We start from the raw sequence: 27,253 nt of genomic DNA on the forward strand, positions 1-27,253 counted from the left end.
CTGTCACAAAGACTTGGCTGCAATGGAAGTGACTGAATAACAACAAAACTCTGCAGTTCTCTTAAGCTGCCATCCTCCTCCTCAATTTTCTTGCCAGACTTTAGAAACATTTATTTATACTTCCTAACTTAGCTTTCTTACCACCTACTCATTCCTCAACTTCTGCAAACTGGCTATCATCACTATCATGGTACTGAATCTTCTTTCCTCAGGAAAGCTAATGGTCTCATCACCAAAATCTAGGACAATTAAAACATTCTCAACCTCTCTTGACCACTGTTTATTAGTTATCATGATTAAATACTTTCTCTTTCTTGATAGTGTTTCCTCTCCTGTATTATATGATACCACATTGCACTGCCATGGCCTTTCTACCACCTCTCTGACCTTTCCACTATATCTTTTGCTGGTTTTTTTTAACCTTCTTTCTATCCCTTATACTTGGATGTCCTCCAAAGTCTGCCCTTGGCTTCTCCCTTGATGATCTCATGCACTTTTATAGCTTTAATTATATCATCTGTATACAAAGAACTCCTAAATATATAGAGCCACTTCTAATTTTCTCACATTTCTACATTCATGATGGAATTCTTGATGATTCCTTGAACTAAATTCTTGTAACTGAGCTCCTTACCTCTCCTACCTTCTCTTCAAGTTTCTTCATGTTCCAACTTGTACCAAATTCTTTATTTTTATCAGTGGTACCACCATCTTACAAGTTACCCAAGGTCAGAACCTTGGAGTAATCTTTCCTTGTCACCTACTTCAAGTCCTTTTCATATAATTTCCAAAAGTCCAAACCCATTCAGCTATCATCTCCCGTAAAAGAGTGTTGTTCAGTCATTTTTCAGCTATTGGACTCTTCACGACCCTTTTTTGGGTTTTCTTGGCAAAGATATTTTACAGGTTTGCAATTTCCTTCTCCAGCTCATTTTATACATGAGGAAACTGAGGCAAAGAGGATTTGGCTAGGATTACACAACTAGTAAGTGTCTATGAAGAAATACTCTCTTAATTAGTCTTTCTGTATTTTTTTCCTTTCTAATTCATTGTTTCTCATGTCCTCTTGTTGAAATCTGAAAGAACTCTGGACATAGATATAAGATGCATTAACATACAATTAGCTTAGAATTAATGTTCAAGACTTTCCACAGTCTTATTCCTACCTGTCTTTCTAGTCATTACATGTTACTTATCACCATGTACTTTTCTAGAGGTAAGAATCACACCTTTGAGTCCAGTAACATAGAGAATTCTCAGGGGTGGAAATTCCTTCCACCAATGCAAGCCAGCATCTTTTTTTTTTTTGCAGCGAGACTTTTTGTTTCCCTCACCAAGTGTGACTTGCTCAGGGTCATACAGCTAATAAGTATTAAATGTCTGAAACTAGATTTGAACTCAGATCTTCCTGACTCTAAGGTCAGTGCTCTATTCACTACACCATCTAGATACTCCAACTAATAATCTTTTTTCCTAATAATATTTTATTTTTCCAAACACCTGCAAAGATAGTTTTCAACATTCACCTTTGCAAAACCTTGTGTTCTAAATTTTTCCTCCCTTCTTTTTCTCTTTCTCCTCTCCACAAGATAGCAAACAAATTGATATAGGTTAAACATGTGTAATTTTTCTAAGCATTTTTAAATTCATCATGTTGTGCAACCAGATCAAAAGGGAAAAACCATGAGAAAGAAAAAAACAAACAAGCAAACAAACAACAACAACCAAAAAAGGATGAAAACACTATGCTTTGATCCACATTCACTCTCCATAGACTCTGGATATGGATGGCATTTTCTATCCCAAATTTATTGGAATTGCCTTGAATCACTGCATTTTTGAAAAGAGTCAAGTTCATCAACCAACTAGTAGTCTTAAAGTACTATCTAGTACTGGGAGATCAACTGTCTTATACTTTATATTATAATTATAACTAAACTGGATTGTTAAGTTTTCTGCAAGCAAGTTTCTGCATAATTCAATTTTCTATTTTCATGCATTTGTACAAATTATGCTTCATGTCTGCAATGCACCTCTTTCTGATCTCAACCTTTCAGAATCATTCAAGGCTCTAGGACTTACATAGTTCACAAGGAGGGTAGAATAGTCCCAGAACCTCATAGATCAATTGTGATCAAAGGACTTCGTGAAGTATAAGATAGGATCTTACTGACATCATTTTAGTGTCCTGGATTTCTGATATCTTTTATTGGGTCCCAACTCTCTTTTTTTCTGGTGAAAGTGAGAAAGAATAAAAGTTTTTTGCTACTAAGTAGAACTTTTACAATGACTCAACAGCAACAAAAATAAGGCACGTTGAATATGGTTAGGAATACATGGGTCCAAATCCAGTCTCTGACATATATTAATTTTGAGAATATGATGATATAATTTCATTCAACCTCCAATTGTTACCTCATCTGTAAAATAGGAATAATATTGATGCATAGTACCTACTTCACAGGGTTGTTATAAGGCTCAAATAAGGTAATCTGTGTAAAGCCCCATGCAAATTTTTTAAAAAGTTGTAGAAGAAAGCTAGATGGCCCAGTGAGCAAAATGTTGTGTCTAGAGTCAGGAAAACCTCCATTCAAATCTGGCCTCAGATAATGAATATGTGGTAGTTGGTAGGTTAATTTTAGCTCTCATTCCTGACATTTGTAAAACAGAGTAATGATAGCACCTACCTCACACATAGTTTTGAGGATAACAAATGAGAAAATATTTGTGAAACACTTTGCAAATTTTAAAGTGTTGCAGAATGTTGATTATTATTATTATCATTGTTTTGTTGCTGTTGTTATCACACCAGTTGTTTATATCAAAATAGGGATTCAAATGAAAAATTATTAATGGATTAATTAAATCTATTAATTTAGATCAGCTCTTATAAAACGCTTGGCCAATATAATCGTTTTTGGATTTTGTTGTTGTTTTTGGACAAGTGTCTCAGTATTACAATGTAGAGGTCTTAGCTTTGCTCTACTCATGGAATCATGCCTGTCTGATTGAACCTCAAAGCTGCTGATATCAGGAGCTATGCCAGTTGAAGAGTCAACTGCTAACATAACCCTAGCAGATGCAAAACCCATATGTCAGACTCTGGATAGGATTTCCAAAGCAATGGCATCTGGATGTCAAGTTTTCCTTTCCCAACTCTTACTGTTGAATGATCTGTTGGACCTGATGGTTTCTCTGCAGAGGATTTGCTCATTGCTACCCTGATGGCTCCTTACACTGACTGTGAGTGGCATGGAACTATTTATTTGTTTTTCAATATTCTATTCTAGTATCTCAATAGCATGTGTATATAACCACTTTGCATTGCCAAAACACAAAAATTTACATATATATTTGGTGAGAAGTCCTTTAGTTCTAATAAAACTTGAAGAAACTTAACTTTTTTAATTAAAAAAATTAAAGATACATTTTTGTTACCTCTATATCCCAACATACCCTTCTCCATACTAAAGAGCCATCCCTTATAAGAAAGTGACAAAAAGGGAAGTAAAAGTATTCTAGCAAACCCAAGTCACTGAAAAATTCTGACACTGTATGTTGTGCTCCATACTCTTACCCCACTTTTGTAAAGATTTTTTAAATAATTATTTAAAGGATCCCAACTTGATAATTGTGACTTCACTAGTTTCAATTGTAAGAGTTTCAGATGCAATGTTGTTGTTGTTGTTTTTATGTACATTGTTACTGCCATTTTAAAAGTATAAATTTTTAAACTAAATCTACAGACCTCTCCTAACTTAATAATCATAATTGGCATTTACATAGAAACTACTACATGCCATGTACTATGCTAAGTTATTTAGAATTAATATCTCATTTGATCCTCACAACAATCCTTAAAAGTAGGTACTATTATTAAGCCCATTTCACAGTTGAGGACATTGAGGCAAATAGATTAAGTGATTTGACCAGGATCCGAAAGCCGGCATGTGGCATTTCCATAGTTCCTACCATGTACTATAATTGTTTCCCCATCCATCAAGCCTCAGACCAGCTCCCCCATCATAGACATGTATCCTTTACAAAAAAACCCAAGAAGGTTTTCCCAATACAAATCACTCCTTTTCATTTCCTTCTTTGCAAATGAGACACTAAAATAAACCTTCTTCATCTGACTAGGAGCTAATTTTTTTTTAAGCTGTGGGGAGAAAAAAGAGAAACTGCACACATTTTTAAAAATGCTAATTTTTTCTCAAGTAAGAATGATTTGTTTGATGATAAATTGACAATGACTAATCCTAGCACTCTTCACAGAGTTTTCTGAAAGGGAAGATCATTCCCTCCCTCCTCAAAATGTAATCTGTTCATATAAAGGGATGGACACAGGGGTACCAAATCCTAGGAAGATAGCATCTGGAGAAATCAGCTTCTGCTAATGGGAGCTCCATCAGTTGGAGCCATCTGGGTAGTATTTGTTTTTCTGTATTTGCTATAATAAACATCACTGCTATGTCTTATGCCCAGAGTGTGAGAGGAAAAAAGAAACTGATGTGGGTTCACTCTGAGAAGTTGTGAAATATGAAAATTTATGAACAACAGATAGAGAACATGATAGAAATGGTTCATGTTATACAATTAAATCCATTTTCACTTTTGAGACTAGAGAGATGAAATACACCTACACATTTCTGTGTTGTTAGTGGGCTGGTTTTATTCTTCCTCATCTCCCATATAATGTTCTGGGTTAAAGGGAATATAAAATATTTTCCATATTCCTCATGCTAATTATTAGGGTTTAACTGATAGCTACCCCCAAATGTCCTGAAAGTATCATACTTTAATCTTTTTGTCTTTGACTTGTACATAAACCTCTAATAGATAGCCCTCCCCTAAAAGTCTTCTTCATAATTAACTCTCACATATAAGGGGGGTATTTAAAAAGTGAACAAATGAGAGATTAGAAATGCATTCTTTCAGTGATATTATTTAAAAGCTGGTAGGATTTTTTTTTGTATTCAAGTTAACAACTGGCATATTTTTGCATTTCCAATATTGTCTTCTGGCAGACTGCTTCATGTAAATAAAGCAGAAGAATATAAAATCTAAAGAGAGGGAACAATTTGAAGGTTGTTTTACTGATTCTGAAAAACCCAAACATGAAAATTTTTTGGAGTAAATCTCATCTCTGGGATTTTAATGAACTAGGAAATCTCTGTTTATAAGAAATGAATGAGGACTATCTACCATTCTGGAAATAGGGAGAGAACTCCCTTCTTAGCTTCTTATTTTTTCTTATGAGCATCCATAGGAATGGATGAGCATTCATGTGAATCCTTTAGGAAGAATTGTCTGCCCCTCCAAGGGTGTATGACATGGGCAAAGTTAATCATCACTGTGATAAAGCAATTAAAGTTATACACAATTAAGACCAAACCAAATGTAAGTAATCAGAAAATTAAGGGGAAAATGACATTATGATGGAACTGTGTTTTATTTAGATGACCTCTTGGCTAAGGAGTCTATTTTCATGTCAGCACATGGGGACTTGGGTGCATGGCGCATTAACCCTATTGGGAGTTCTACATGTAAATGCCTTCCCCAAGTGATGAGAATATGCCTTGGAATCATTTATTATCACTGACTTCTTAATCCTACTGCCCACAACAAAAAATAGAAATTAAAGACAGAATTTTCACAGTACACATACTCTCACTAAGGCAAATCACTCTGGAAAACATACTTCATTTTTAATTTTCTTCCTCATGCATTATTTTTAATTTTCCAATATACACAAACAGATATTGATAGGGAAGGTGGGATGGACATATGTTTGTGTATACTTCATGAATATTAGCTCACTTGGGAAATTTACTTCTATTTGCTAAATCTTATTCAATTTATAGCACCTTCACATAGAAAGTACTTAGTTGCCCTAGAGAATGCATAATGACAATAATAGCTCATATTGACATAGCACTTTACAATTTACAAAGGACCTGTTTCTTCAAACTCTGTGTTAGTTAATATCATCATAGCATAGATTTAAAGCTGGAAGGATCTTAGAACCCTTCATTTCAGAGGCAAGAAAACAGAAAGCTATATAGTCAGAGTCACTCACCCAAAGTCACACAGAGATTTGAACCCAGTCCCACTGATTCCAGATTTATCATTTTTTCTGTGTCTAAACTGGAGGTCACACGAGGTGCAAGCATTATTATGCTCATTTTATATTAAAGAGAACTAAGTTATGGAGGGATAATATGGCTTTCTCAAGGTAACACAGGTATTAGGTAACAAAGTTAAGCTTCAAATTCAGTTTGAATGTCTACCAGTTTAGCTATCCCCTACAACATTTTATAAACAGAGAGCACTCCATTATATGTGTAGATAGTATAGCTTTCCTGATGATTTTTTGTTCTGTACTTGCAAGTAAAATGAATCACGTTGCAAATACTAAAACTAAAAAAAAAAGTAAACCCTGTAGCAAGGCTCTGAAAAAAAAACTATAAATAAAAATATATTTCACTAATTAAGTGAAATCCCCTGAAACACAGGATTTAGATATAATCTAATGATTTGTGATCCTTGAAATGAAAAATATTACCTTCTTCTAGATCAATATTATGAGCACAGTTAAATAACTGTAGGTGGTTGTCGTTTTTTATACACAGATTTTTAAAAATGATTTTTAGGTAAAAAATATCAAATCGATTTTAAATATTTTTTTCTGCAATTGTGATGGAATAGATGATGAGAATGGTTGAGGCAACAGATTAAGTAGAGGACAAAGAATCAGAGCTTAAAGGGACTTGAAAATTCATCTAGTCCAGAAGTATCTGATTGGCTACCTATAGGCTGCATACCCACAAAAATCTATAGTGAGGACCAAACCAGATTTAAATGTAATTGGGAAATGTTTAACAAAATAAAAGTATAATACAAAACAGATAGTATTTTTCTACATCTAGATATGATCTGTTGAAACTCCTTTCTGTTTGAATTGAATAGCATTAAGCTGGTCAACATACTCATATGAAAAATGAGGAATCAGAGACTTAAGACATTGTGATATTCCTAATCTCACATGGGAAAAACCAATGTTTGAACTCATGCTTCAATTCCAGAGTCAAAATTTTTATTTTCCCAATGCTACTTATTTTCTAACCTGATTTTCTCTTCATGTAATGGTTAATACTCTTTAAAAACAAAACAAAACAAAACAAAATACAAATTGCCTAATTCCTGTTTGTTTTTCTTTTTAGAGCCTTTGAAAAGGATAAACCCTGAAATCCCAGCCAAATGGGGACGACATTAAACACAGTTTTCTTGAAGTGACAAAAATGAAAGGGGGAAAATGTGTGTGCATATGTGTGTGTGTGTATATATACACACACACACATGCATACACACATATATGTATATATATTCACACACATTTGTAAGTGTATAATACACACACACACACACACATATATATACACATCTATGTATGTGTGTTTATATCCTCCTACAGGCTCTACAAGCTACAGAAAGTCTACATTTCTGTTAATGACCTATTGCTTTCATCTGATTCAATCCAGCCCACTGGCTATGGAAATGGCAACACTCAGCAGGAGATGACAAAATGGTCAGCAAACAGTGCTAAGATATGTCATTTTCTTCAAATACTTTCTGGGGAATAAAATGACATGCTTTAGAATGTTGTCTCCTGCTCAGATCAAATATTTCTTTATTAAACAAAAGTGCACACACTATAGTTTCTATAAAAAATATAGGTTTATGTATGTTGCTTCCAGCTTCAACTGCAAAACAAATCAATATTTGATTTCTCCCCCCTGCTTTCCTTCTTTTTCTTCCGTCCCCCCTCCCTACCTCTAGCTTTGAATTTTTTTCTTGGTATATACCCCTTCAGCAGCAACTATTTCCCTATCTCCAAGTAGTTTTGGATTGAAAACTTTTGCTAACTGGATCCAGGCTAAGATACTCACTGTGACTTCATTAATCTTTGAAGTCTACAAAACCGAGAAGCCTTTTCTTTTGCTACTTATTCTACACACAGCATCTCTATTCTTAACCACAATCTCGGTTCACTTAAATCACACAAATATGAAAAGAATCAACAGTTTGGGGTGACAATGATAAAAAATACACATTACCTCTTTGATGGAAAGGGATCTCTGGCTTTTATGACTATCTCAGAAGAGAACTTATTATTTTTCCTTTGTGACCCCCCCACCCCTTAACCAAAGTGTCCCAACAAACATATTGGATTTGATATGTAAAGCTAGGAAAAAGAATAAGCAATCAGTTTATCACTTTATTGTTTAAAGTTTCCACACTAATTTATTATTTCCTGGGTAACAGGAAAGGTTGCTTTTCCTTTATCCAATTTTTATAGGGCCTTATATAACTTGTCTTTTTTGAAGATTCCAAAAAGTCCAAAACTCCCAAATTCTCAATTCTTAGAGGAAACTGGTGTCAACTAGAAGCATTAAGGCCTGAGCCCTGGATATTCTTGAAGGAGCAATTGTGCTTTTTGAAAGATTAAGATCTGACCAGGTTTTGCTTTAGGCTATTATATTTTACTCACCTAAATGGGATCTCAAGAGATGACTCTATCCATCTTACTATACACTATTGAATAATGACTGCCTTTTCCCCTTGATGCTATGATTTTAAAGAATATAATATATGAAAGTGAAATATCTTTATTACCAAAAATATAATCAAAATAATTTCAAGTCAATCAATAAACACTTATTAAGGGCTGCTCAACAAGCAGCCCATGTTTATTATAGCAATCAGAAAAGAGAATTAGACTATCCCAGAGGGTCATTAAATATTTGTTTAGCAACCTAGGTGTTCACCTGCTCTTACTACCATTTTTTGATGAAGGAAAGAATCACATTAACTTGTGTTTTTGCTTTTGAATTTATCCAGCAGTCTAGTCTAATAACATAAGAAACTGACCTGTGAAAATATTTCAACCCTAAAAAAATTTTAGTCATCAAGGACAAAATATTTATATTATTCTTCCATATTCCTACTTATATTTTTCTTCTTTTTCATCCCTTTAAAAGAGATATATCAAAATGGTAAATACATATTATGTAATGCATAAGCACATTATATAATATACAAATAAAATATATAAAACATATATCTTAATATATAAAATATAAACATATATTTCCAGACATTTGACATGCTTAATCATGTCATTTCACATCATATCACATCAAATCATATTCTAAATTGGCAAGTGTCCAAAGATGGTTTACATGAGCAAGTACTATATACAAGACACCATATCAGACATGGGAATATTAAAGAAGTAAAATCCAGTCTATGCCTTCAACAATCATACAATTATGTATGATTTGTTCAGCTGAAGGAAAAGCTTCAGGGAAGAGATGAGCCTTAGAAGAATTCCAAGATCCAGGATTGGGGGATGGAATTCTATAATAAGTAGGAGGGACAGTTTAAACAATAGCACAGATGTGGGAGGGGAGAGGAAGAATAGGCAAAGATGTGTATTTCAGTGTGGGTAGAATATAGAGTATTTTGAAGATGAGCAGAATGACAGAAGGCTGGAAAGAAGGGAAGTTGTAGAGAGATTCTATTACTGGACTAAGAAATTTATGTTTCATTCAGTAGGGAAGAAATCACTAAAGATTTTAGAATATAGAGTGATGACCAAAGTAGCACATCTGGAAGATTGCCTTGGCTAGCATGTGATTAGAGGCACAGAGACCATTTAGAAGTGTATTACAACATACTTCCAAAGAGATCTTCCTAAAGCACTCTGCTAATTAATAAATGACTGGCTCCTTATTACCTGAAGGGTCAAATCTAAAATTCTCTGTTTGATAGTTAAAGTCCTCCATATCCTCACCACTATCTATTTTTCAGTTTTTTTTATACTTTCCTCCTCTTCACCTTTTTGAATGACTCCTAGTTGGCCAAAAACAAAACACTCTATCTCTCACTCCAGGCATTTTCTCTGGCTGTCTTGTATACTTTCATAGAAACCAGTGGCAAGACATAGGTTAAGATGATTGGAGATGGCCCCAGATGCAGTGACAATCCTCGATCTTTTTAAAAGAGGCTGATGACTTTGCACAGCCCTGCCTCACTTAAATCTAATCCACTTGCAAGTGAAGACATCACCCTCCTAATGTTATTGTCTCTCTTCAAGAAGGAAAGAACAGCAATATATATGCTTAGAATGCTCTCCTATTGTCTTCCAGAAAGCCTTTCCCAAGTCCTCTTAAATCTAGTATCTTCCCTCTTTTCATTATTTCTTATTTTTCCTTTATTTGGCTTATTTGTACAAATCTGTTGGCTTATTATCTAACATTAGTTTATAAGCTTTATGAGGGCAAGGGCTATCTATTCCCTTTTAATATTGTATCCCTAGCACTTGGCACATGCTATGGCAGAAGCCAAATAAATATGTGTTGACTAAATAAATGTTTATGGAATAACTGGATAGTCTTTGGAAAAAGTGATCAGTTCTAAAATAAAATAATTTCTGTGACAACAGAAATACAGGGTAGATAGGAAAGATATATTGGAAGTGTGATAAAGAAGAACTGACTTTAGTTTGGATGTAGATAAAGGAAAGGGAAAATAATTATTCAAATCATTATTTTTACATTTAAGCCTCTAGGTTATATGTACTCAAAATTGGGTTTTATTTTTATTTGGGTCAGACTAACCCTTAATGTAATCTCTATAAGCAGCCCATGCTTGCATAGCAATCAGAAAAGTGAATTGGACTATTCCAGAAGATCACTAAGTATTTTTTAGTAACTTAAGTGTTCACCTGCTCCTAATCACCCCTCTCTTTTTGAATGAAGGAAAGTCATATTAACCTATGACTTGCTATCATTTTTACCAAATAGTCTGGTCTAGCAACATGAGAAATTGGCCAGAATTTAAATATTTAAGGAAAAAATACAGTAGTTTTCCTTATTCCTATTTATGTATTGTTTCCTCTCCTCCTTTTCACATAAGTACATCTAATGGTTATATATTTGTATATGGATGTGTATATGGACGTATGGATATATGTATATATGTATGTTTGTATAAGTAGTTATAGATATACATATATTTCCAGAATAGGTTCATTTGCTATTCATTTACCCTTGCCTAAGAAACCCATGCTAAGTCATATTATATCATATCACAACATATATCATATCACAACACACTCTAAAGTGTCCATCCAAGTACTTGCCTACTAAAATGCACCAATTCAGAGTGTCTGCCAGCAGACTATTAGATATACCTTGAGGAAATAGAATAGGGCCATTAACGTTCTTTAAGCAAATGTTACATATCCCCTTTCTCTTATACCCATAGGTTTAAAGTTTGTAGTAACAATCTATGGACCCTGTTGAGTATAACTGAAGAAAAACTTCTCTAGTACATCTTAAGGATCTGGGTTAAAGAAACCATTAGAAATCATCTATTTTGAAGCTTGAGTTTCTGTAATCATATTCTTTCCATGACCCTTTGAATGAAACTACTGTCTTTCCACAGTCAAGGCTCCTCATTAAATTCTTTTTGAGTGTTTTTAGGAAACTATTGGGGTCATTATAGCTGTAAAGCGTAATAATATGTAGAATTTATACTTTTTATATCTGAATTTTAAAAGCATATTTTGAATTAATTCTGTGTCTGTCAATTGTTCATCCAGTGAACCATGATTCAATAAACTCTCAAATTTAGAATTTTCATCCTAGACTTCAAAATGATTACACTGTGTTAATATTTAATATCATGCTCTTGACTTTTATGGAACTGTAGAGATAAGCAATATCCACTTGAACATTTCCCTCTCTTTTACACCACAATTAAAGATAGTCTCCATTATGTTATCCCCGTCTTATAAATAAAGATCTAAATGATAAATCCATCCTTTAATACTGTTCCAGGAAGAAAAGTTTGTTACTCTAGATCTCCTTATATGCTTATTTTTCAGATAACAAGAACTATATACGATATGTTTTCTTCTTTGTTTTGGTTGACAATAAAATTCAGTATTACTTGCAAATATAAGCTTAAACCATGTGTCAGGTAACATTCATTTTCTCCTTTTGATTTGTTTTTGTTTTGTTTTTAATTTTAATTGTACTATTTCATATCATATTTAATTTAATAAGTTGTCTCAAGCCCTTTTTGATATTATATAGCACATGAGTTCAAAATAAATAAATAGATATTTTGAATTAAAGAACAAAGCAAACTTATTTTAAGATTGATATTGGGTCAGAAAAAATATAATATCAATCATTTTTCACATTTTAATCATTTTCAATAATAATAAAGTTTCAATAAAATAGTAAAACGGATTGGAACACATTTTATCAGGCAGAGGCATGATTCAATATAAATTAACTTTTTGTACTTTTACCAGCAAATTAAAATATTTTAGGTATAACATGATTCTAATTTGATATATGATATATTTGATATATGACATATGACATTAGACATCATGTTAGTCTTTTTTTTCTTTTTATAATTTACAAATAGCTCTATGTCTCCATATACTTAGATATTTAACTATTTTCTGCTTCCTATACTTCAAAAGAATCCAAATATAACATCAGAAGTATTTCTACCTCTCAAGTGGAGAAGCTATTTGGAAAATATAATAGCAAATTTCCCAATAGCATGCCAATCACTTGGCATCCTGCTTTGTATTTCTTTCATCAGGAAATAGATTTATGGAAACCACAACTGTCCTATATAATTTTTTTTCATTTCCATAAAAGAATTTTATTTTTTCTTTTAATTTTTAATGGACTTGTGTCATCTGTGTTTAATTTTAGAAAATGTTTTAGATATACTTTGGAACTATGCAGGGTAAGAATCCTAACTAAATAAATGACACATTTTAATTAAAATGGGCAAACCAAATGATTATTTTAAGAAAAATATTAGCTATAGAAACAAGTTGTAAAACATACTTTTTTCATGATCTAGTTACTTGCAATATGAATATAAGTTCAATAAAATATGGCAAAGAAGATAGGAAAACATTCTAGAGGATAAGGTTTCCTGCCCAACAGTGACAGTCAGGAAGGTTATAAGCATTTATTAGGCACCTACAGTGTACTATGTGCTAGGAATAAAATCAAAGGCAAAAAGAAGTCTCTAGTCTCAATGACTCCACAGTCTAGAAAACCAATTATGTGTAAACAAAAATTATAAAAGATAAACTGGTGGTAATTGATAGAGGTAAGGCATTAAATCAATAGGGTTAAAATCTTTCAGGTAAGCTAAGAACACAGTCAGTTCAGACCTTTCGATACCCCAAAAATTCTGTATAAAATTAAGATTATTTCAGGGGATCCATGGATTTCATGGGAGAATCTCCTTTACTATGAACTGACTCTTGGTCAAGGTGACAACTTCAAAATGTACCAAACCCTGTCAGAGACATGGTAATTTTCCAGGTTGGTCTCCAAGACCAAAGCCAGAAGGAAAACAGTGACATGACTAAAGGCCACCAGAGGTATTCTAGGCTTAAATTTTAAAGTCAAATCTTCAATAGGGTCACTTTGGGGATGGCAGCTATCTTATGGCTAAAGGATAGGTAGAAGTCGTGAGAATACTAATTCATAGTCAATTCCAAAAGACATTAAAAAACCTAGTCAATTGAGAAGAGACCAAATAAGGTACACAAAGGGACTAGAAACTGTCATATGAAGATTTAATGAGGGAATTGTGAATGTTTATTTTGTAGGAGAGAATGCATTGAGGTGGGGTTGGAGAGATCATAGTAGTTAACTTTTAAGTTGCTGAAGATCTATCTTATCGAATTAGATTTATTTGATTTGCCCCCACAATGAGAAATTTAGAATAATGGGTGAAAATTGTAGAAAAGCAAATTTAGGCTTGAAGTAAACAACGTTTTAGAAGTATTCCTAAGTATTATGGTCTGTCTCATGAGGAAGAAGTTCCCCATTCTCAAAAGGCTACTGGCAAAGACTGATCACTTGTCAAGCATATTTAAAGAAGATTACTGTTCAGAAAATGGCTGAGATTAATTGTTCTGTGAAATCATACGATTTTATCTAGACACAGCCTTGGGGATCATATAGCTAATAACCTAATTTTACAGATTAAAATGACAAATATCTAAGATGTGAAATAACTTGATTGCGTACCTGAGCCAGAATTTGAACCCACATCCTTGGACTCAAAATCCTCTGATTCAGTCCTTCCACCATATTATAGAATTTAAAATTTGAAAATAACAGAGGGTGGAGAAATTCAGGAGGTAATAATCCCCTATTTCCTCAAGGAGCCTGGGAAATCTGGAGATCAGAGATCTTATTTTGTTTTGAAATAGCTAAGTGGTTCAGAAGATAGAAGTTTGGACTTAGAATCAGGAATGTTTGAGTTCAAATTTTGCCCTAGATAGTTAGTAGTTGTGTGGCTCTGAACAGATCACTTAACTTCTGCCTCAGTTTCCTCATCTATAAATTGAGGATAGTCATAGCAGCTACTTCACAGTTGTGAATATCAAATGAGATGTTATCTTATAAGGCATTTTGCAGACCTTAGAAGTGCTATGTAAATGTGACTTATTTCTCTCTCTCTCTCTCTCTCTCTCTCTCTCTCTCTCTCTTTCTCTTTCTCTCTCTCTCCCTGTTTCTCTATGTGTGTCTCTATCTCTCTCTGGTTCTCTGTCTTTCTCTGTCACTTTCTGTGTATCTCTGTGCATCACTGTCCTTGTCTCTCTCTGTTTTTCTCTCCTCACTTACCTGATGTTGCTAGGCACTCTGATGTTGCTGCAATTAAGCTTCCGTTAACTTAAATTTTATAGCAATAGCACTTCTTCAAAACAACATTTTTTGATGTTGTTCTTATAACATACCCACTATCACCAACTATAATCTAGTGGCAAAAGACTATTATAAATTCATTTTACACATTGGGAAATTCAGGTGCAGAGAAATATTCATGGGCAAAATAGAGAAATTTGGCTGCCCTGAGTGCCAATCTGTACATTCCACTACCTGTTTAGTAATTTAGTAATTAATTGACAGATCGTTAGAATCCTTATGTTCCTTCATTAGGTTATAAATGAACATTTATATAAAGTATCCAAATTATCAGCTATCCCAGTCCTTTCCTAAGAATTCTCTCTGTTTGTTATCTTTGTGGTTGCATTTGTTAACCATTTAAAATACTACCTAACCCTGACATCAAGTGCATGTGAAAGAAAGAATAAAGATCAACATACTGAAACTTGCAAAATGTTTTCCATATTATAATACCCACAAAAAGACTTCACATCCCCAAATTCCCATAATTACCCACTTCCCTATCCAATTATCTCACTAGTCCCCTATCTCAAAGTTAAGAAGATATCTTTTTCAAATGAAGCAAAGTCTCTTCTTAGGTAATCCCACATACCCAAATTTACATGAGACTCAAACAATAAAAAGAAGTACTTGGAGGATAGATCTACCACCTGATTTTCTTTAGATCTATAGGAAGTCGTGTAAAATAACAGAAAGTACTGAATCTAGAGACAAAGACCTGGGTTCAAATTTTATTCCTTGTGACTTAATTCCTTAGTTACTCTGGGCAAGTTTTTGACCTTTCTAGGTCTCAAGGTAGCAGCTCCTCGTTGACTTTTAAGGTCCTTTCTACCTTTAAATCTATTTTATGGTGATCTCCTTAAGACTCTTAAGGGATGATTAATTTTGAAAGCCAGGGGCAGATAGATTGCACAGTGGATAGAGAGGGGCCCTGGAATGAGGAGAACCTGAGTTCAAATCTGATCTCACATATTTGGTATTTATTAGCTGAGTGGCCCTAGGCAAATCACTTAACCCCCATTTTTTTTTTTTTTTTTTGAAGGCAAGACTAGCTTTTTGAGGTAATAATCTGTTTCATTTTTGTGTTTGTATCTTTAGTGGTTAGCTCACTTCTTTAAACACTATAAATAAATTTAAACTTTTAATATTTAAACTTAATATTCACCATTTAATTTTGTTTGTCTATTTTTCATCCACTGCATCAAGGGTCATTGTTAATGTTTTGGCTTTTGTCCTGCCACTGTACTTGGATCAGAATCTAAACGAAAGTGAGGCTGATGACTTTGTGTGGCTCTGCCTCACTTAAATTCATTTCATTTTGCGAGTCTAGAAATCACCCCTAGGATGTCACTGGTTCTCTTCAAGGACGAAGGATGAACAACAACAATAACAAGTTATGCTTTTTCAGATTACAGCTGTTTTGCGTGTGTGTGTGTGTGTGTGTGTGTGTGTGTGTGTGTGAGAGAGAGAGAGAGAGAGAGAGAGAGAGAGAGAGAGAGAGAGAGAGAGAGTTTGCCTTTCGTTATAATCCTGGCACTTAGCAAAATGCATGGCACATCACATTTTTTAAATAAATGCTACTTAAAGTGCTGACAGACATAAAAACTCACAAACCTATTTAATGTGAAAGTTATTAATTTATTGACCTTCCTTAATTCAAGAATGAGATAAGACATAACCACTTACACCCCAATGTGCCAGCTTCACCAATTACCTGGTCATAACTCTTACTTTATCCACAATCTTTCTTATACTACTTTGTGATGAACTGTGATGCACTTTTTACCATCAAGAGTCTTGTAATTTTGCAAATCAGTGCTGGCAGGTTACATGCCAAAATGCAGAGGAATCTCTGTCACGTTCAGACTATGTAAAAAACCATTCAAGGCAGTTCTCCAATCTCATCTTGACACTTTAAGGTGCCCTTTTAGTCATGACAGAAAATGAATATTGTGTCATTTTCTTGTTACAATCTGGATAATGAGGGAAAATATGTGAATTTCAATGTCTCATCAACATTATAATTTATAGTAGTGAACAGTGAACTCTTTCCACCTCCTGAATCTTCTGAATTTTGATTGGCTGCTCATTCCATTTTTTTCTGTGTAAGTTGATGAGGCTGCGGAGTATGAAGAGAGGAGCAAAAACAAACCAAATTACTGTCTAAAGGAAACTTTGATTTTGGAGTCCCCTTAAAAACTCTAATTACATTTTCCCTACTTAGATTATAGCTGCACATAATTCTATTTAGCATAGGAAAACTACAATATTATTTTGAGAAATTTTTTTAATGAAGTGTTCCTTTGTGCTAGGTTTTTTTATTGTGAGAAATTTTATTATAATACATTATAAGAAAAATTCTCTTTAAAAAAACTATTTTAATTTTTTTATATAAATTAATAATCTGCCATCTATTAAATCCTGGAAAATTGATAGAGCATTAAGGTTTCTTAAAATGATGGTCCTGCTTCTTATATATTATTTGTGATTTGACAGAAATACAGAGTTGTGGGGAGTAGATGCTATAGGACATCTACCATGGAGATTATAGCTCCTTTCTGAAATCACCAGTGTCCCCTTTCTGCCTCTAGGGTAGAATATGCACAACAGGGATTTAAAAACTCTTAGTATTTGCTCAGAGCCCATTGGATTCATGGTTATATATTCCAAGAATTTGGGTCTTATCAGAAAATATGCCCAATGAAAGAATAGAATTGGAAGAAAGTGTCCAAAAATCTGACCTCCAAGTATGATTCCTCTGCTTTATGAAATTTTGGGACATGTAATGTTTCTTTGCTTCAGTTTCACTTTTTTTTTTTTTTTTTAAACAAAAACATGCTGCTAACTGCCTTCTAGTTCTACCTCAAAAGCTTCCTATATAAAATGAGATGCATAAGGAAGTACTTTAAAATCTTGAGAGAAAAGACAACACCAATATTTAAGAGGCTGTGGAATGAAGAGAAATAAGCTCTTGGTTCTAAAGTGTTGATTTCTTTTTTAGATCAGACTTTTGAATGTATTGATAAAAGATCCTGATGAGGAAACTCTTTTTAATTCAGATTGACATCTGATCATCAATTTACAACCTGTGAGTTTATAACCAACAACTTGAACAACATGAACTTGCCCAGGAACACAAAGTCTGCATATGAAGAAGCAACACTTGAACCCTACTCTGAGGCAGCTCTCTCCTTTAAGCCACTATTGGTTCTCTTGTAAGTTAGACTCACATTTACTTAAAGCAGTAGGGCAAGATAGCAATGATACGAGTGTTATAAAATAATAAGCAGAGTGTTATAAATAATAAGCGGGTATTATAGCCTCTTGGCCAGATGTGGCCAGACTAATTGTTGGCCTTTTTCTTCTTTCCAGCTGTGATCAGGAGAGATGTTGATAATAGAAGATCTGACACTTCCCTTTCCTCAGAAACACCTTGCATCATGAAATGTTCAATGCTAGATTAGCTTTCATAAGTAAAGATTTTTCTACATTCAAATACAGAAATGCGTGATGGTACTACAGATCAGTCCATTTTGAATAATAATTTTTTTTTTTTAAAGTAAGGTTTCAAGTTGAAATGTAATAATTTAGTCCTCAACCTTTGATGCCTCAGTTTTTCAATTTGAAAAATAGATCTTAGTATACTATGAAGATCAATGAGATAAATCTTGGCAACCATCATGGAGTTTTGTTGATAAAAGGTATTAACTATAAAACATTAATTTAGATAAAAAGACATGCTAGTTTTAGGGTAACATGTACTTCATTAAAACCAAGCAACTGTTGAATTTCAGCATTACAGGTGAGGTAACCAAATGACTACTCACATATTAGTTTGCTGGATTAGATAATGAACTTGTCAGGTCTCTCATTAGTTGTAACTTAAAAGTTATGATTTATTCATACACATATCTTTTCACATCCACATAGTTCCGTTTAAACACAGGTCAGTAACTGATAGGAGTTGCACATTCAATTTACACCATTAAAAGCACTTCCCATAATGTTCAGTGCTCTGAACTTGGCACCGAAAAAAAACAGCATTCTTTGGAAGGATTTTCTGGGTGCTTTTCTTTTTTTTAACAAAAATACTGTAAACCTTACTTTCAATTGTTTTACAGCTCAATTGATAAGGTGTGTTCTCTTTTTTTGTTTAAGAAAATTTAAAAGCAACTAATTTAAATATGCAAAATTATCTTGAGTTGTTCATACGTGAACTTAAAAGCCGTGCAACACAGGAAAATTAAGTAATTATGCCTCCAAGTTATTTACTGCAATTAAGCTCATTTATCATATGCAAATTAGTGCAAACTGGTCTCATTAGTTACTAAATTACTCAATATGAGCTGAACAATGTAGCACTCCAGTTTGTAATGAAAAATCCCTGTAGAGGCAAGCAGTATCAATTAAGCTAATTTGCATATGCAAATATATTCACTAACTTTCTCTTTTTTCTATATTTAGTTCTATATTTTCTTATCATTCTGGATCATAGGGAAAATACAGGGTCATTTATCCTTTTCTTTTTCCTTAGATGTAAGTTAAAGAAATCATGTGAAATATCACTGTCATTTATTATTATCACTGACATCCAGCAGGAACCCAGTTTGCCAATGATTCAACATTTCTAGTGTTTCCTTTTTTTGTTATTTTTCATTTTCATTTAATAACAGGAAAGTGTCAATACCACAGATGATGAAAATGAATTTCCAGATATCTCATGAAATAGACATTGGACCTGTAAGTCTGAATATCTGTTGGAAACACATTTTTTTTTCCCTACAAAGCTCAAAAAATGTTGATTATGATGAATCTCAATAAAATAATAATCAATGCTCTACAATTTCCTAGGATTTGAAGCACCTAGGATGTTGTTGCTTCTTGGCCAGATGTTTCAACTGACCAGATAAGCTTGTGGTCTTTCTCTTTATTCCAGCTGTGATCAGGAGAGAAGCTGATCTGACACTTCCCTTTTCTCATAAACACATTGCTATAAATTGTACTCTTCCCCCATAAATCAGTCATTGGTTAGGTCTCAGAACTTAACTGCAGAATTTTGACTGGAGATGCTTGACAAAATAATAGTGATAATATATGTGACAAGATGTTCTTCATTTACTTTTTTTCTCAATAATTCCCCCTAACATTTTTTTTTTTTTTGGTAAACATTTCTGGACATTAAGTTTCTCCAATTCCTATGTGTCTATCAATAAGTCTGAAGATATATATATATATATATATATATATATATATATATGTATGCATATGTATGTATAACATAATATATGCAATTGTCTGACAGACAACCTGTGTGCTAGGGACTGTGTTAAGTGCTTTACAAATAAAATCTCATTGGGTCCTCAAAACAACCCCGAGAGTTAGGTCCTCTTGAAATCCCCATTTTGTAGATGGGGAAATGAGTTAAGTGACTTGCCCAAAGTTATATAGCTAATACATATTTGAATTGCTTTATCTACTGTACCACCTAATTGATTATATCTTAGTAGTGAAGAGTTTTCTTGTATTGTATGTACCCTGGATTTCTCAACTATTAATTTTCCTTGATGACATGATAATATTTTCTTTGAAAAATGATGTATATGGGGAGATCTGGGAATAGATGAGGCAAGAACATAAAATGAGGCTAGAGAATGAGTCAAGAAGACCTGAGTTTAAATTCTATCTCAGATATTTAGCAGACTAATAACTGATCTCATTCCCATTTTTACTGTGAAGATACAAATGAGATGATATTTGCATGTCTTGAAGAGCTCTATAAATGCTACCTATTTTTATTATTTCCCTAAGCCCATAGTTGTTTTTTGTTTTGTTTGTTTGTTTGTTTTTACCAAACCTGTTAATCACTATGGCTTAAGCTAAGATTAAAGACCTCCCAGAGTTTGGCTCCAACTTAAATTTTCAGACATGTCATATTAGTCGATTCTTCTCTCCTCCCCCCAGTTGAAAAGAGTTAGAAGCTATTCTTGGATCATGTTATGTTTTCCCCTCCCTCCACACAGTGATAAAGTCATTCTCTTTGTCTGGACTACATTCCAACTACATGTATCTATTGAAATCTTTCTTCTACTTCAAGCCCCTGCTTGGGAACTGAGTTTTCTATTGAGCCCTTTCTAATTCTCTTAATGCAGGATTCCAAATCTGAGGTTCATGAACTTGTTTTTGTTTTTTAAATATTTGTATTCCATTGAAATTGGACCTTTGTGGTTCTCTCTGTTATATTTTATGCATTTAAAATTATTTTGAAAAAGTATTCATAGATTTCCACGGACTGACAAAGTGGGTCATGACACCAAAAAGATTAAAAAATCTATGCTCTGGTTAAAAAAAAAAAAATACCTTCCTACTCAAATTTCCTGAGTCCTTGATGTGGATCATCCTCATTTGTTTACATGTCAATTTGATGTTAAACCTCTTGATAATAAAATTAAAACAAACAAACAAAAATACCACTAGTGGCTATTAGAGCACCTTTTCTTGTAATTAGCAATAATAACAGCTATAATTTATGAATTATTTTAAGGTTTGCAAAATGCTTTACTTATTTTATTTTATCTTCAGCACAATCCTGGGGGTAAAGTCCTATTATTATTCTCATTTTATAGATGAGGAAATAGAAGCAGCCAGTGTCTGGGGCTAGATTTGAACTCAGAGAGGTGGGAGTGCTTCTCATTAAATAGACTTAATTAGACTTTTTCTTCATTACATTATACTTTCAAAAAAAAATTGGTGCAGCTCTTATTGCTGTGTTGATATAGTGAGACTCCCTGTTTCTTCTCTCAATAGGAAGATTTTTTTTTTCAAAAAAGATGTATTGTGTTGTAATTCTTAAAAGCATTTGCCCTGAAGTTTCCTCTGACCATGGGTGACATAAGCTATAAGACATTAAGACATATGCATCAAACCACTCTGTAATGACTGTTCACAGGGTCATGTTGGGACCTTTATTGGAGGTCCAAGGCACACACAGTCATCACAGAGGAAATATTGTGATCATGAGGCAAGATCGGCCTGAGAAATCCAAGAATTACAATCTTCTGAGTTGTTTGTTTGTTTTTCTGGGGGGTAGTCTGCTGGGATTCCCTTTAGGAAAATAGCCAACTGTGTGCAAAAATGAAGAGTCCTGGATTTAGAAGAAGCTGAGTTCAAAATCTGCTTTATATATCATGCAAACCTGGGCAAGTTATTTGGTCTTTCTCTGTCTCAGTTTTCTCATCTATAAAGTGGGAATGATGGCATCTACTACACACAGGACTGTGGTGATGCTCAAATAAGATAACATGCTATAAAGTACTTTGAAAACTTTAAAGAGCTAGCTAAAATACTAGCAATTATTACTGTCAATAATTTATTAACAGTAATATAAATACTACCCACTGTTAACAAAAACAATAGCAATGTAATTATAACAACTACTTTTTGGAGACAACAAAATGGAGTAAAATTCAAATACATGTAACAAAACATGTATTAAAATATTTTTCTCTCTGATTTCCAAATCCAGTTTGGTGGTCCTGAGAAAATGCTAGGTGGCACCTATGTTTGCTTCAATTTCTTCATCTGGAAAATGGGATACTTATGGCATTGACCTTCCAGGGTTGTTTTGAGGAGGAAATGAAATAATATTTAAAAGTGCTTGACAAATTCTCATTTATTACTATTTTCTCACCTTCTTTATTATTGTGATAATAATGATGATGGTGCAATGATCATGAATTTAACAACAATAATAATACTAATAAGAAAAACTAATAGAACTTCTCTACCCAAAAGTACTCTGGAATTTTGCATCCTGGTCAAGTCCTAGGGACAATCACCTGAGGTTTCTAGAAGCAAAGTAGATCTATTGCATTCCCTGTGTTTTTCAAAATTGCTTTTTATGGGCACATGCTTTGAAACTTCCTGCCATAACATTTATATATACACAGGTCTTGTGTTATTCAGAAAGTCTTGGGAATATTATTATTCTACTATTTTTAAAAAAATACATTGCTTGACCTCAAAGATCTCAAAATGACAGAATGACAGATTCCAAGTTGGAAAGAACCTTATTGTTCATCTAGTCCTACAAAGAATCCTTACTCTAACAACTCCAACAAGTGATCATCTAGTCAAAAAATCTTCCATGAGGGGAAATATATCACCTCCTAACAAAGCCTATTCCCTTTTTGAGCAGCTTTAATAATTAGGGAGATTATCCTGACATCAAATTTGTCCCTTGCTATCTTCACGCACTGCTCCTCATTCTGTTCTCCAGGACCAAGAAGAACAAGCCCAAACCCCTTTCCCTGTGACATCTATTTAAATCTTCAAAGACAACTTTCACATTCTTCTCAGGAAGCCTCAGGGCTTCTCATCTTTAAGGTAAGCATTCCCAGTCAGTGATACACCAAAATTCCATTGCCTCCATTCCATAAAGGAAGCTTTATTTTAAAAGAGGCAGTGTTAAAGCTAGACATATATCCCATGCTGAAAGTCCTATGCTGACATAGATAATACCTGTATTTAATAACAGACATTTTTTTTATCATCCCAAACTCACTGTAAAGTTGGATAGCTAGAATGGTAGAGATTACCACAAACTATTGGTGGGATAAATAATATATGTTTCTGTAGACTCATAGTAGCATGGCTGACAAATCAAGCTGACATACAACCCCTCCCAGTTCTTCAATTTACAAGGTTTGTTTTGTTTATCTTGTTTTTAACACCTATAAGGTGTGTAAAACAGCATTACTGTCTAGTATGCAAATATGTGGTGGCCAATTTTACATTTCTTTTAACACTAACATAAAATATTCTTTTAGAGAATGAAAAAAAAACCCCAACAACCCTTGAACTTAGGCTTCTGCCAAGGATGTACAAATAATTAAAACATTCCATTCATAATTTTGACACCTAAGAGAAAGTCACTGGTTAATTTTATGTTTTTGTAATATTATATTTGCTACCATTTTGCCTTTAGTTAAGCTTAGAAAAACACAGAAAATGTGAACACATTGTACAGTTCTTACAAAATAAACACCCTTCACTTCTCTCCCTTCTTAAGGATGACAGGACAGATGAGGGTTAATGGAAACACAGACCACTTAGGATATTGCTGAATCCAGTGACAAGAGAATCTAATCTCTACTCAACAATTTTTCTGGCATGCAGGAAAGACTGTTTGCAAAGAAGACCTCTTATTTTTGATGTCTTTTAGCTTTTCCATCTATTGTACCACAAAATATAATTCCCCATCTTGGTATCTTGACCTCCTAATTGCTCTTGCTCCTCATCTGACTAATATAAGCCAAATAAGACTATATTGAACTAAAAATACCTTGAATGAGACACAATATATGCAATCTACACTCCTATAGTACTAAGACTAATCATCCTAGAAAGCCTTCAACTGTACTACAGATGGCATTTTGCTCCTCCTAATCTCTGGTCCACCACAGCTTTAGATTCAAACAGAGGATGGCAGAGACGATATATTGGGCTTAAAATCCTAGCCTGGAAAATGATGGTAAGATGAGTAGAATGATCACTGGTCATTTTTCTGGCAGAATAATCTTTAGTTGTCTAAATGATCATCATAATAATAATTATTATCCCGTTCACTTTACATAAAAGGCAACACAAAATTCCAAGGGATCCTATAAAGTTGTAGAGGAATGAAAATATTGTTCCTAGAATAATGGAGTGAGAAAAATTTAAAAGACCACCATGTTTAATGGCACTCCACCATCACAGAAAGTTCCATTCTGTTACACTATCCTTCTTCACTATCCCTATACTAATTCGTAACTGATGTCTGATGATTTTCTTGTCATGATAGAAGCCTCTGTAAAATAGCAAGAACATATATACTGTGGTATAGAACATACTGAAGGCATTTCTGACTGAGCTTATAGTGTTTGGGAGTCTCCAGGGACCACACCTGCAAAATGTACAAAGCTACTGGGAGAAGACATCCCCTTTTGGACTTGGACTAGCTCCTGCTCCAAAAAATAAAAAAAGGTTTCAATTCACTTCCAGCTATCTGAAACAGGTCACTTTTCCTCAAGTATTATTCCATTTTCCCCGTTCTTTCTTATATTAATTTAAACAAGTGACCACTCAAGTTTCTATCCACTTCTACCACAACAATCTGAACTCATCTCTTAAAAATTCTTGAAAGTCTTGTAAACCATGGGTGTATCCTGTTCCTCTCAGCTTTGTAGATGAAGGTGATTCCAATGCAGCTACAATTAATAAATATTTATTAAGCTCCTACTATGTGTCAGGCACTATTTTGTTACTATTGATTTATGTTAATGTGTCTGACTCTTTGTGAGTTCCCCATTTAAGAGTTTTCTTGACAAAGATACTAGAGTGGTTTGCTATTTCCTTGATCTAATCCCATCAGTGAGGCAAAAAAACACTGCTTTAGACATTCTCACAACATAAGAGGGGAAGACAAAAGCAAGCAAAAATGTACTGACTAGCCACTGGAAATCTTAACTTGCATGCTTAGGACTTTCCTGGATATGAAGTAAAGTAATGATTTAAGATTTCTCTTGCAAATGTATCTTCCCGTTCACTCTCACATCCCCAAGATCGCATCCTCTTTAGCCTTGGATAATTAATTAAATTCCCTGCCTCAACTCTCTTCACATTTCATTTAATCCCTCCCATATCTGACAAAATGATTTTTGCTCTTCAAATGTCAAATATGAACTTTATTTAGCATCTGAAGCTCCTCACAATTTGGTCCCTTCCTGTCTTTCCACACTTAACATCTAACTTCACTCCATACACTCCAGTGTGGCCTAGCTAGACTAACCTATTTGTTTTTCATCACAGAAGTGCTTTGGCTAGGATTGTTGCCCTGAAGTGCTTTCCCTTCTAATCTCTGACTCTTCAACTGCCCTATTTTCTTAAAGACTTTGCTCAAGTTTCACTGCTAGTGTCTTCCCCCTAAGGCTATCTCCCACCTACTCTATTTTTCTTCAAAGTACTGATCTAAGAGGCCAGCAGTGGATGAAATGCCTGGCCTGAAGTCAGAAAGGTTTGTTTTCTGAATTCAAATCAGACCTCAGACATTTACTAGCTGTGTTATCCTGGGCAAACATACTTTTCCTCAGTTTCCTCATATGTAAAATGAGCTAGAGAAGGAAATGGCAAACCACTCTGCTATCTTTGTCAAGAACAGCCCAATAGGGGGTGTCAAAGAGTTCTGATAGTTCTAAAACAATTGAATAACACTTTTTCAAGTTCCAATTCCCTTTTGCTTTTAGACTATAAACTCCTTGAGGGCAGAAATTGGTTTTATTTTTGTTATTGTTTATTTTTTTTCTTTGTGTCTCAGTTGTTTATCATAGTGCCTGGAGCATAGTAAAGATTTAATAAATGTTTGTAGATTGATTCAGACAGTCTAGTGTATTACAAACCATTTTACTGAGTCCATTTCCTTCTTTTTCCTGATTTTTCTTCTTCTCTTCTCACTGCCCTAAAGCCTCTAGTGGAGAATAGTTTCTCTTGTATTCTCTAATTACTGCTATTTAATACAATCAGGAGACTAATAGGGCTGAAAATGGGCCCCACTTTTCTTTGAAAGCTGGCTTAAATAAGATGTGATTGTGGTCTATAACCATTGTTGCTTATGACCGAATACTTATGTATATTTTTCCTGCTTTCAAAAAGATTTCATGTTATGAGTTGGGGCTATTTTCAGACTAAAATTGACTATTCCACTAAATTTTCCAAGCTTTGTCCACTTTCGCTCATAGGATAAAAATCTGGAGAGCTCTTTAGCTATCTTGAGCTTTCAAAACATATAATGGAAGAAAGCAAATTGTATTGGTTTCAGACAGAGCAGATTCCAGAATGATCAAAGAAGGGAAAAAAAATCTTCAACAAAATATGTATAAGAAAATAGAAAAGAGAAATCAGAAGATCTAGCAAGAAATGCAGTCTCACTACTACATTTGAAATATGCCTAGTCACATTTCAAGGATTAGTGAAAATCACTTCTTTTTCTGGGATTACAGAAAGTGGCAGCATCCCAGGAGGGACTTTGCTTAGTTCTGAATGACGAGGCAAGTCTTGATTACTCTTATTTTTATTTGAGCTAGCCTCAGTTCAACTGAGTTGAAACTTAGCTACAAAATGAGTTGTATAACTTTGCTAGATGCTTCATATTCCAAAATGACAGAAAATTATAAAATGTCTTCCATAATTAAAAGGTGGTTTTGTTCATAACAGTTCTCATCTCAAAAGCAAGAGGAGAAACTTCTGTAGATAAAAATTGGTATGTTGAAATGATGACAATAATTTTAAGGAACACTGATGATGATGATGATGATGATGATGATGATGGTAAGTGGATACCCAATCCAAAAAATGAATCTTCTAGACAGTATTGCACCTCTATTGATTTAAAAAAAAGCTATTATAAA

At 33.8% G+C, this 27,253-nt stretch overlaps 1 protein-coding gene across 5 annotated transcripts in view; it reads right to left on the minus strand.

Annotated features, from left to right (window-relative positions):
- NPAS3 (neuronal PAS domain protein 3) overlaps positions 1-27,253 on the minus strand; it is a 1,088,682-nt gene that overhangs the window by 541,930 nt on the left and 519,499 nt on the right. The gene's annotated exons all lie outside the window — the stretch shown is intronic.

The sequence above is a fragment of the Sarcophilus harrisii genome, chromosome 2 (genome assembly GCF_902635505.1).
Source record: "Sarcophilus harrisii chromosome 2, mSarHar1.11, whole genome shotgun sequence".
Lineage (NCBI taxonomy): Eukaryota > Metazoa > Chordata > Mammalia > Dasyuromorphia > Dasyuridae > Sarcophilus > Sarcophilus harrisii.